This window comes from Spermophilus citellus, assembly GCF_964194105.1.
Source record: "Spermophilus citellus genome assembly, chromosome: 6".
NCBI lineage: Eukaryota > Metazoa > Chordata > Mammalia > Rodentia > Sciuridae > Spermophilus > Spermophilus citellus.
In genome coordinates this window covers 115,642,737-115,655,270 of record NC_138187.1, presented here as the reverse complement: position 1 = coordinate 115,655,270, position 12,534 = coordinate 115,642,737, and the positions used below count along the sequence as shown (strand labels likewise).

At 39.8% G+C, this 12,534-nt stretch overlaps 1 long non-coding RNA gene across 1 annotated transcript in view; it reads right to left on the bottom strand.

The window, feature by feature from the left end:
• Positions 1-307: 307 nt before the first annotated feature.
• LOC308652048 overlaps positions 308-12,534 on the bottom strand; it is a 278,634-nt gene continuing 266,407 nt past the window's right edge. Inside the window, exon 6 of the long non-coding RNA XR_014022721.1 lies at positions 308-725. This is a non-coding gene — a long non-coding RNA (uncharacterized lncRNA). The remainder of the gene's footprint in view (positions 726-12,534) is intronic.

The following is a 12,534-nucleotide window of genomic DNA, read 5'->3' as shown; positions in this document are numbered from 1 at the left end:
GTAGTAAAGAATTAATCTAATCCTCTCAGCATCTCTTAGTAGGTTCACGCTGTACCGCTTAGGTACATACCAAGGTCCTTTAGATGACCAAGTATGCAGTAATGTGCCCACTTACCTTTACAGATCTCAATTCTAAAGATCTAGAACTTGGAAAATGAATAATAATAGGCAATATTTATTGAGTATCCTGCTATTTGCTAAGTGCTCCTGTGATTCATATGCATTAACTCATTTAAATCTTCACATTCACACTCAAGTTCTAAGTAAATACTTTTATTAACATTAATTTTAAATGGGGAAACAGAAATATAGATAGGCTAAGTACTCTGCGTGAAGTCATACTGCTAGAAAACAGAAGAATCCACATTTGAACCCAGAAAGTCTCAAGCTAGAGCATCTGCTTTAAGCCTTTTTGTGTTATTTAATTCATTCTCTTTGCAATTTTAAAAACTTCTAGCATGTCCAGATCTCTCAGACTCCAGATGACCAAAATAGTTAAACTCTTTATAAGAATTTTCTATTCTTTGTTTTCTTCTGGGTTTCTCTGTTTTTCGTTTTGTTTTGTTCTATGTCTTCATCTCCCAAATGCATTCTTCATGTTGAAGACAGGGTCAAAACTTTCACTCTATTCCCAGAAGCATCCCAAATGTTGCTCTGAATTTTGTAAAGAGTTTGGTTGTTGTTGCAAATTGGATGATGAATTCAAGGAAGTTCCTGTGACATTTCTTTTTCTTTTTTTTTTTTTTTTAAGAGAGAGAGAGAATTTTTTAATATTTATTTTTCAGTTTTCAGTGGATACAACATCTTTATTTTATTTTTATGTGGTGCTGAGGATCGAACCCAGCGCCCTGCACATGCCAGGCGAGTGTGTTACTGCTTGAGCCACATCCCCAGCCCCCTGTGACATTTCTATCACAAAGACCATGTGTTGTTGCCATCCCATCCATAGTACCTGGCACAGAAACTAGCACATAGTATGATCTCAATAAAAGTTTCTTTTGAGTGAATGAAATAATGAATTGAGCTTTTTTTCTTAAACTTATCATTCCTATTCCATTTGGGCTGCTATAATAAAATATTAGAGACTGGGTGGTTTACAGGTAACAGAAACTTATTTCTCACAGTTCTGGATGCTTGAAGTCTAAGATCAACGTACCAAGCATGTTCAAGTTTTGCTGGGGCCCTCTTCCAGGGTGCAAACTCAGATGCCACCTCTGCCTTTACCTGGAGAAAAGTGCAAGAGGTCTCTCAGGCCTCTTTAATAAGGGCATAAATCTCATTCACAACCTCATATGATCACTTCACTTTCTTCTCAAGAACTAATCACTCCTAAAGGGCCCATCATGTTGGGCTTCATAGTCTCAATATGTGAATTTTGTTGAGGACACAAATATTCAGACAGTAGCACGCACACACTCTTGAATTGCTTTTTTTTAATATGCAGCCTGATTCATCTGATACCTAGTTTTTAGCTACTGATTTGTTCTTCTTCCACAGCTGGAAGTTTAGCAACCTCTGAAGCCCCTAAATTCAATCTTCTTTTAAATTATTTATGTAGACCCTAATCAAGTGTTTTATCTCTGGAAAATCCCATTGGTTACACATCACTTCTTTTATTTTCGTTTCTTTTTTAAACATATCTGCCTTTTTATAGTTTAACTCCAATTTCTTCTTTCCTCTAGCAACTATGGAAATATCTTCATTCTTCTTATTGTAATCATTTATTTGTCTGTTTGTTTGTCTAATGGTGCTAGGGATCAGGGCTTCACACTTATTAGGCAAGCACTCTGCCACCCAGCTACATCTCCAACCCTAATCCATCTCATCATAATCCAAACTATACTCGAGTTTTTTTTTAATCTATCAGCACTCTTTACAATTATGATTGTTTTATGTACTTATGAAAATTTTTCTTCTTTTTCACTGAGTTCCAACAGAATGAAGCCATCTTTTTTCTTTTGTGTTAGTCAGCTTTTCGTTACTATGTAAAAATATCTAAGATAATCAACTTAAAAGAAGGAAGGTTTATTTTGGCTCATGATTTCACAGGTTTCAGTTCATGGTTGGTTGGTCCCACTGCTTTTCAGGTCTGTGGCGAGGAAGAACATCGTGGCAGGAATATGTGGTAGAGCGAAGCTGCTCACTTCGTCATGGCAAGGAAACAAAAGAGAAACAGGAAGAGGACAAATCCCCTCCAAGGGCACACCCCCAGTGATCTAACTTCCTCCCCCTAGACCCCACCTCCTAAGATTTCCACCACCTCCCAATAGCACCATAGAGTGGTGACCAACCCTTCAACCCATGGACTTTCGGGGGATATTCCAATCCAAAATATAACATCCTTAAATATCTTTCTTCTTTTGGAGCTCAGTGGAATACAATTCCTGGCATTAATCTCCCTGATAAAAGGCTTGACCAATGTTTATTCTCTGGCATGTGACTGATGCTGATAAATAGCTTTCTTCGGAAAGTCATTTTATCAAGGACTGGTGCTTGAAATTTGATGAGTTCTTTGTGTTCCTGGTGGGTGTGCTCTGAAAGGAAAGGTCACTCTGGCATGAATGGGGAGCAGCAATTTGAAATGTCCTTCTTCTAGTGCTCTATGAAGGTGGTCTAAGTCATCCTGGATGTTTCTGCCTAGGGAGAGGGTTCACTGGGGTCTCTGGGTTTTGTAATGGATAAGACAGCCACTTTAGGATCACACTTGAGCCTGCAGTTTCTTTTCCAGGTGAATTTAAAGCATCTGCTCTATGCTGAGTACTGAGCTATGTTTGTTTGCATATTCTTGGCCCTTGCTGGACACGAACCACCCTGGCACACAGAAATTGCTCAAGTTAATTCAAGTCAGGTTGGGTCAAGTCAATTCAAGTTATTCAACAAGAAAGAGAACAATGACTAACATTTCAGTTCAAATAGAAGCTTCAGAAGAGGAGGAATGCTAATGATGTCATAAACTTCTAGCTCATAAGAATTTAGAATGTAAAGCAGATAAATAGATTGGGTTAGAAAGTGGCCAAACAGACAGAGTTACATTTCATTCATGTGCTGATGTGCAGAGTAACAGGTATGAGGGTCAGAGCAACTTGTCACCTTTCTACAGGAACTCTCTAAGATGTAGAATTTACAGGGAATTCTTAGCCATCTACAAGCTTTAGTTTGCAATTCCTATTCTAAGGAATTAGTAAAACTGATGCAACTCTGTGAACTGCTATTCTGAACTTTAATAATAGTAACTGGTCCAATGAAGTGTCTTCTTTGTATTCTGCACAGAATAGAAATGCCAATAGATTGAGACTCCCATTTGAATGCAATTGTAATCCCCACATAATAAACCAGTCCTCCAGAATATGGATTAGAGAAGTTAGAGCTCTGGAGGTTGTATTCATCAAGGTCTCCCATCAAGGTCACGCATCAGTATTCCACTGATGACTGCTTCTTGCCCTTCTAGCAGTTGTGACCGCTTTTCCTTAAGTTCAAACTTTCTGTCCCTGTTTCCCATCCTCCAACCATCAAAATTATTTGTAAAAAGAAGGACATAATTAAGGAAGAAGGAAAGCAGGAAAAAGGAAGACTAAGGTGACTGATTGTTTGCTTTGACATCAGAATTGGATAGGGTATATTTGGGCAGAGATAAGGAAAGGAGTAAGTAGAGGAAATCTCAAATCTAGAAATTTCTGATTTCAAAAGCTAAATATTCTAGACCAGGCCATGGACATTGAAGGAAGTTATTTATTGCTTTGCAGCCAAAATGAAGGTATCTGAAGCTCAGTCCTGAGCAGAAATCTGGCCCCTTACCTGGCATAGGAAGGAAGAAACAGAACTGTCAGTCTTGGTGCATTTCTAACAAGGGTGCACTGACTCAGACAGAAACCTCTGCTTTCATGCCCAACCCAGAGGACATCAAAGATGAAAGAAGACAGACAGCTCTGGAAGAGCTGAGTGAGAGGAACTTTAGGGATGTTCAAGTGTAGTTCAGGGTCACTCTATTCAAACCTGGGAGAACCTGGAAGACAAATGCCTCTGATCCCATAAAATGGGGAGCAGCCTTTGTCTCCCTCCTGCAGAGATGCAGACTTCTTCTTCTTTGTTTGTTTAGCCAGTGTGACCTTCAAAGTGGGATGGCTAATATTATATGTCAACTTGACTAGGCTGCAGAACTCAGATTATGTGGTCAGACATAATTCTGATTGTTTCTATGGGAGAGTTATGCTTTTTATTTTTTAAATGCTATTACCATTTAGTTTGGTGCAGTTACAGTAGAGCAGATTTTCCCCATAATATGGGTGGGCTTCATCTAATCAGTTGAGGGCCTGCCTAGAACAAATGATGGCTTTCCCTTAGCAAAAAAAGAATTCTGCCAGGTGGCCTTAGAAATTCAGCTACGACAATGACTCTTTCCTGGGTCTCCAGCCGGTAGGCCAATCCTGCGGATTTTGAACTTGCATGTGCCAATTCCTTGGAATAAATCTTTCTAGATACAGATACAGATATGAATATGTAGATGCACATCTGATTGGTTCTTTTTCTCTGGAGAAATGTGACTTAGTACACCTTCTTTCCCTTTGATAGACAGGGAAAAACAAAGCCTGAGAGATGAGCATTGTATCTAGTGCCCTGCATTCTTCTCCTGCACTACTGAAGACATACTTAATTGAGTTCATCTTTGTGTGACTTAATTTCCAGGCATTTAACACTACACTAAAAGGGTGAAGAGGATAAATTTAATAAACTTAAGTCAGGATTATCGATGCAAAAACAAATTCCCCCACCTCCTCTCACCATCATTTATTAGGGGGAAGTAGAAAATTTCAGTGAGCCTTCTGACTTTGGAATTCTAAAGCAATTTGGAGACTGGAAAGATAAAAGTAAAGATATGTTTCTGAGCCTCAGATTTGTGTACATTCAGCCTGAAGGGAGAAAGATAGGACTATTTTTTTCTTTTCCCCAAATGTATATTTAATCTTTATCTAAGCATCCTGAATTTTAAATCCATCAGGGGTTTTTGTAGTAAGTACAGATTGCTTTCCCAATTTTATAGCATGCAATGAAGAAAGCCATTTTAAACCCCAGTATTAATGTTGACATCTTGTAGTTATTTATTTCTTGTTACTTCTGCTTTTCCAAGTTAATCAGCACACAGTGGAATTATTGTAAAGTCTCAGCATAAGGGCCTACAGAGTGAATTTCTTTAGACGAGGTCAGAGTTCACAAAAACAAATGGGAAATAAGAATTATTTTCATTTTTGTAGCTGCCTGATGCTCTTGGTCTCCCGGGCTCTCTATCAGGGATGTGTAACATGCTTAGTTATGAATGTACAACTCTCCCCAGCATCCTCTCTGGTTCCCAGGAAACTTGAAACTCACTGCCTGTTACCCGGAGCAGATCACCTGTAGACTTGATTCAGTAGGCCAAAGGTGACGCTGGAAATTCCACATTTTCTGCCATGTTTTCTGGTGATTTTGATGCAGCTGGTCCACATACCATATGTGGCCTATCTAAACCCATATAGTAACCCCTAGCCAAGTATGAATAACTAAGCACTTAAATTATGATTTGTCTAACTTAAGAACTAATGTAAGTGTTAAAAAAAACCCTCTATTTTCTGGCTGGCTCAATAAAAATGAGCAACTTTCATCATATTTATTTGTTTGCTTATTTATATACTGCTTCTTTCAAAAAAATGTTTGCAGCATCTGGTGACTTTATTGTCTAGTTGACTCCTGATATAATTTACATTTCTTGAATATATTTTCTAAATCTATTCTTAGCACTGATAAAGCATGCAATAAGTGCTTCTTAAATCAACTATACCTGGAATAGAAATGGGAGTTCATAACCCACTTGAATCTAATGTATGAAATATGATATGTCAAGAGCTTTGTAATGTTTTGAACAACCAATAAAAAAAAAAAAAAAAACTATACCTGGAATAGGTTTTGGAAGTTTCCTAGCACAAACCTCCACATTTTGCGGAAGAAAAAGTCAGAGTTGAAGCGATTTACCTAAATTGAACATAATTTAAATAACAGTTCTAGAAAAGAATACACTGATTATATCTTCTAGGCACTTGTGGAAGGAGAAGAATTTGGGTTAAGTGGTCAGAGAAGGAAGAAGAGAACTGGGAGAAAGAGGACCTTAGAACTGGGAATCAAGAATTCTAATGTAACTAATGGGAATAACTAATGTTTGAGTAATTAAGTGTCAGATTGTTGTGGGAAATTGTAGTAGGTTGAAGTTGGACAAAAGACTCAAGAGGACACCTTGGAATCTCTTCCATTGGACAGTGGCAGGGAGGTGGTACAAGGAGCAGTAGATGAGAGGAAACAGAGACTATTCTTTCAAGAAGTTCTATGAGGACAGGAGGGGAAGCTAAATAGCTCAGTGAAGGAGGAGGAGCCCCCAGAGGTTTTCTGTTTGTTGTCTTGTGTTTCAGAATGGAGGACTTGGGTGCATTGGAGCCTGCACTGAAGAACCTGTTAAAGTGAGACTTAGGAAGTGCCAGAGAGGAAGAGGCAGTTATCAGCACCCTCTGTCTCCTGGAAGAAAAAGGATGGATAGATGGGACGGGGAGACTGGAGGATTTATTAGCCTTAGCAAGAGCAGGAAACTTTGCTTCTGAGGTGAAAAGAAAATATCCTGGTGGATGTTGAGGGGAGACAAGGACAGTTGAGAAAGTGAAGGAGGCGGCAAGACAGTCTAGGGAGAATGAAGGAGCTCTCAAATGCTGATGGTTTACCTGTACTTCTATTCCCCACTCTCCTGAACTCCTAGCCTTGACCTAGTCTTTTTTTAAAGTGCACTCCTTGGACCTGCTGACCCAAATTCAGAGGAGAGCTGGGTCAGAATGCAAATAAAAATCACTATTAAAAATGCTGTTTAGTTAGGTTGAATTTTTTCTTCTCTCTGATGCATACTGGATATTAATTTACCTTCTGGCAGGGCTCCGTATCTCATCACAGTGTGCAGAACGGGAACTTTTGGGTAATACTGATCCATGTCAACCTCTATAGCTCATAGATGCCTCTCACCAGCCTGCACTCATCCCTTTATCTCCTGTACTTGCTTCTGCTGCTTCTCTCCTTGGTGCCCTGCCTCTCCCCACCAGGGTACCAAGTCAGAAGAGGGGGATAGTCTATCCTATACCTGCTCCTTTACCTCCTTCAACAATCATTCTCCATTCAAGCTGATACTCTCTGCTATATTAACTATCTATCCAACTTCCTCTCTCCATCCTGATTATCACCAATGTAGTCTAGACGCTTTGAAATATTTTTTGGACATTGTTACAGGCCAAAGGCAAACCTTGCTCCAAACTGCTACCTCAGTAAGCTGTCAAAAGTCCCAATTTGGGGCTGGGGATATAGCTCAGTTGCTTGCTTTGCATGCACAAGACCCTGAGTTAGATCCCCAGCACCGTGCGCACACCCGGCAACCTAAATACTTCAGCCCTAGTTGTCTCTTCCATAGTTACTCATAGTAAACACTTGGATTGGCTCACAGTCTGCTCCCCATACGCTGAGTATTCAGAACTAGTGGCATTTGCTGTTTCTTTGATCTCTGAATTTTCATGCATGTTGTTCTTTTACTTGTGGTTTTTGACTTACATTTCTGTTCCTTCTCCCTTGATTCCTTACCCCAAAGAATATAATCTCTGTAACCCCAACACCCAGCACAATGGTTCAAAAGTAGTAGTCACGCAGTACTTGTTTCTTGAATGAATAAATGAAGTTAAGGCAGAAGGGGACAATGTGGTTGACTTTATATTGGCCAGAGTTGGTGAAAGCAGTGAAGTCATCTTTTAAAAATAAGAGCCTCGGGCTGGGGTTGTGGCTCAGTGGTAGAGCATTTGCCTAGCATGTATGAGGCCCCGGGTTCAATTCTCAGCACCACATGAAAATAAAGTCCATCAACAACTACAAAAAATATTTTTTAAAAAACACAAAAATAAGAACCTCCTACTCATGAACTGTTAGCTATTCTTCATTCTTAGACTTCTTTGGTCTCTGTCTCTTCCAACCTTAACATTATCATCCTCTCAACACATCTATCAACACCAACACCATTTTGACTTTCTGTCCGTGACATGACTCTATTCAGTTACCATCTCGTTTTTGTCTTTGCATTGTCCTAGGATACTACCTGTAGAATCCAGCCACAGACACCAACATCACAATAGATGATAAAATGGACCCAGTCAGAACATTCTACCCTGGTCTTTAGGACTCCACTTACTATAGGAGAAAGGGGTAGGGGGTGGAGGCAGGGAAATTAGCACAACTGTTTAGAGCCAAATAATAGATTATGGCTGGAAACTCCGTCTTGATTTGACCCAGGGGCCACAGCTATCTTTGGCTGGCCCCTGATTGACATAATTATTATTGCCAGAAAGTAATTTTAGAAAGAACTTAAAAGGAGGACATGGGTGATTAAAGTTCTAATAATAACATTTCTAAAAAGTCTGGGTTAATGAATCTGTAACTCAGGTAAAAGAAAAGAGGCTTCAAGTGTTCAGGGACTAGTACCTGAAACTAACCTTGGGAAAAAAAAAATTCTACTGGGGAGTCAAGTAGGGCAGGGATAGATCACATGCTTCTAAAATGTGTGTAAAATAGTTTCACAAAGCAAATAATGTTTTAGATTCATTCACTGAGCATTCTTTTTTTGTGTGTGAGGCACAGGACTAGTCCCTTTGGAAGACAAGCATGGGTGTGAGAGGGCTGATATGAGCATTGGCTTGGGCATGTTGGACATTTACAGCCAGCTTCTGCTTTGATTAGGCCAGTTTCCTGTCTGATTGTTGGATGTCCTATCAGTTGTTAAATATTTTGAGTATCTCCCTTGGATATCAGGCAAACTTTCTGTCCTAAACTAGCTTGTAGTTTAGAGAATGCAATCTTCTCAGAGATAATTATAATGCAATGTTGTGTCACAACAATTGTTTTTGCAAAACATTTTCATGCACTTTAGTTCATTAGAACTTCCTTCATTGGTACATGTTCCTATTCTCATTTTGCAGATAAGAAAACATGAAGTTCAAGCAGTCTTCCACATTTCACAGAGCAAGAATTTGCCCTGACTTGTCAAACATCAGATTTCTCCTTCAGGGCTTGCCCTGCAGTACCCATGTATTTAATAGAGCGGATTCATTAATACAAGTAATTGTTTACTTTATGAGTTCATTCTGGATTTCTAAATACAGGTGATTACATGAAGATCAGCCTTGTAGCCTAATCATCCTAATAAAAAAATTTTATCAGCTTCATTCTGTAAAATAAGTTTTCACAAAGCTTGGGTAACATAGACTTGGGGAAGCATGGTGTTGTCTTCTAGCCCTCTTCTAGGGAGTGATGGGCAAAAGAAACAAATATAAAACCAAAAACCAGGGCAATGAGAGAGCTGATCATAGCCACAGCAAATCATCATGTTTCAGCACAGAACAGTAATGCATGCTCCTCTTACTAGCTCTGAATAAAATAGCTCAGAAGCTGCTGGAAGGAGTGCTGATAGTTACAGATAGAAGCTTGGATTTTCTGGGAATTCACTCATGCAGAGCATCCTGTTATCCAAGGGGCCATATATCCATGTGGTAATTCAAGTCTTTACACACAGGGCCACACACAACATGCAGACAGGCTACAGGGAGGAAAACAAACCATTTCCTGAGCCCATGACATCCACGATCTGTGTAGTAATTTTTCCAATAATCCTGATATAGAAGGGTGCTCAGATTCAGGCTCCAAAAGCTGATATCCCTTGGGTAATTTAATGGCTTTTCCTTTGTATCTGACATGCCTTTAGCTAATTTTCATCCATTCTAATTTCCTAGAATTATGATCTTCATGGAAGACTAGTCTACCTTACAGTATAGCATGATATGTATATGTATGAAAACCTTACAGTAAAGCCAATCAATTTGTTCAATTAACTTGTGTTAGTAATTGTAATAAAAAGAGTATGTCACAATGGAAAGGAAACTTAGAAATTGTTTAATGCACATTCTCTTTTTCCAAGAAAGAAAATAAGAATTTATGAAGGTGACAAGAAAACTTAGTTATGAAATCCTAATGACGCTAATTTCTGGCTATTGTTACTAGACCTTTCTTATTTCATGTGATTTCTGTGTTTGGAATAACCTTACTGTCAAAAGGCTGGTGGAACTAGCAACTCCACTAGGTATTATAGTGTCAGTCACAGAAATGAGGCTACCTTATTAGTATCTGCTCACTGGAACATCCTGCTCTCTATAAGAGGAGAATTTCTGGAAAGCTGAATATAAGACACTTTTGATTATTTAGAATCCAGTTTGCACACAGTCTGGGATCTCTGGTGCACTTTTGAAAGGGCTCCAGAATAAAGTTTTTTTTTTTTTAATTGCGAAGCAAAGCAGCTTGTTACAATGACTGTGTGCTGCCCAAATAACCCTTTTGACAGCTCTAACTGTGCTAAATCTTCAGGCTGGCAGATCCATATCACACCTTCACGTTCATCTGGTTTGTTTTGATCACTGATTACTTTTCTTTGTAGCGAGTGCACAGATTCAACCTCCAAGAGTGCGGAGATATTTGTCTATTTTGTTCAACCCTGAATGCCTGATTCATAGAGTAATAGCACATGCACAAGGTATATTTGTTGGCTAAATAAATTCATTGCTTTTAAGGAAAGGTATTCCCGGCCCTGGCTCATCTCAGCCACAGAATTCAAATTCCAAGATGCTCCTTCTGCCTGTAACTGCTTCCTGCAAGGAGGGAGGATGCATAGCTGCACACCATCCCTTCAGGCTGGGCTGGTACCGGCACACACCACATTGCCACAGAGGCAACTTGGGCTTTGCCATCCCCCTCTCCTGGACTCCAAGCAAGCAACCCACCAGCATATAGTGCACATCCTTCCTACAGAGGCTTTCAGTTTTCCTCTCTTGGTCCTGAAATCATCTTCTAAGTCTCCTTGAAGTGTGTTTTCTTCCTCTTGCTAGAAGCCACCTATGTCACCCACTGTTGGTCCCCCATCTTATGGAGTGCATTGCCAGCTGTTACTGAGAAGTCTGAACAACCTTTCCACAGGGAGACCAGGTGGCCCTGCATCTGCCACAACCCAGTGAACTCTGCCCATCTGAAAACAGAGCTGTACCCTCTTTATGGATAGGTGTAGCTTCGTTTCCCAACCCCCTCCCCTACTAAGCTGGAAATTTCCTGCGCATGAAGAGCATCCACAGGTTATAGAATATGTCAGAATTACTTGGAGACAGAATGGCATAATGGTTAAAGGAACAAGTTTTGGTATCAACTGACTTGAGGTCGAGTCTATCAACTTCTCTCTTTTGGGTAACCTTGAGCAAGTTACTCAATTTCTCTACGACTCTGTTTTCTTAATTGTGAAATCAGGGGGCAGGGACCCAGAACCTATCTTAGAGGATAGAAGTGAACATTAAATGTAAAAATTGCTCAATGCTTGGTACATGTTATAAATGTTACATATATTTATATATATAAAAAAGAAAAAATATTTTTCAGAGATGGTGTTGCAAATTGGAGACATCAAGAGAAGGCCAGCTATCCCATATAAAAAGTAAACAGGCTCCCAGGGAAAGAACAGGGGTAGAGTTGGACTAGAAAAGATGGCAGTAATGGGAGAATGGGGAAAATCTGAGCAGGTGAGAAGAAAGGGAAAATGAAGAATTGCAGAGGGAAGAGGAGGTAGAAAAGGAAAAAGAAGGCAAATGCTAAATTTCTAAGGAAAAAGGGGAAGAATCTGGATATTTCAAGAGACAGTTCTCCTCACTAATCCCCCAGCAGGGCATATCCCTTCAGACTATGGAAATATAAAGCCTTTCTTGTATTTTATAATTTCATGACTGCCTCCCGCTAAACTATAATCTCTGTGACAATAGTAACCCTACTAGTTTTATTCACATATCCCAGGGTGTAGCATGATCCCCCAGCACTGCACACCTGACTGCAGGCAAAGCAGCTCAGGGGCTTTTAGCATCTTCTCACAAACTCTGAGCTCCAGGTAACTCTGGCTTAAAAATGTACAAGTATAGTCATTCACTACATCATCACATTTTGATCAGTGATACACTGCATATAATGATGGTGGTCCCATAAGATCATATTGCCTAGTGACGGCATGACGGCCTTTGTGTGTAGGAAGCACGGGCTATGATACCCATGCAATAAAAATAGCCTAACGATGCTCATTCCCCAGAATATGTCCCCATCATGAAGCAGCACATGATTGTAAAGTTCCCTTTCTGAATGCCCTTGTTGCAAAAAACAACAAAAACAAATTAAAGAAAGTTCAATGTTAATAAGTTAATGAAAGTTGAATGTTTTCCCTTAACTTCAGTTCATTTCTGCCGCAGTCTTGGCTGGGCACAGAATCACGAGCCACCACACAGCTTTGTAGATTCAAACAGCAATTCTTTATTCCCGAACTCACACCGGCCTCCACACACGTTCTGGGGCAATCCCAGTTCTGCTGCCACCCAATTCACCTACTCCACGAGGCTTATTTCCCAAAAATGCTCTCTGAAT